A 534-nucleotide genomic window follows, 5' to 3' on the forward strand; every position below is an offset into this window, starting at 1 on the left:
GCTGACGGGGCGCAGCCCCCCCCGGGCCAGCAGCCCCCCCGAGGGCCGCTCGATGGCTCCAGGGAAGAAGGCGCATCTGGAGGGAGGGGCAGGACACACATGGGTCACCCCCAAACTCCGGGGTGCCCCCCAAATTCCTCGGTCTCCACGTGCAACGTGGTGTGACTTGGGGAGGACAAGATGCTGGGGGCCTCAGGGTCTGGCTACCAAGAAACTTGGGGGTCTGGGGGGAGTCCTGGGGGCCCCAGATACTGGGGGTTCCCGGGGAGAGGGTCCCTGGGGGTCTGCGGGGCTCATTAGGTGTCTCTGGGGGCCTTAGGGGGGGTGCACGAGGGGTTCTTTTGGGGTTTCCTGGTGACCTGAGGTGCTCCTCGTTAACCTGGGCGTTTCCCTGGGGGTCTGGGTGGTGCCTGGGCGTGTCCCTTAGGTCTGGGGCGGGTCTTTGTGAGGTTCGCTGAGGGTCTGGGGGTGTCCCACTGAGGTGTCCCACTGAGGTGTCCCGTGGGGGTGTCCCATGGGGGTCTCTGATCGGGG

The sequence above is a fragment of the Corvus brachyrhynchos genome, unplaced genomic scaffold, assembly GCF_000691975.1.
Source record: "Corvus brachyrhynchos isolate BGI_N302 unplaced genomic scaffold, ASM69197v1 scaffold1206, whole genome shotgun sequence".
Classification (NCBI taxonomy): domain Eukaryota; kingdom Metazoa; phylum Chordata; class Aves; order Passeriformes; family Corvidae; genus Corvus; species Corvus brachyrhynchos.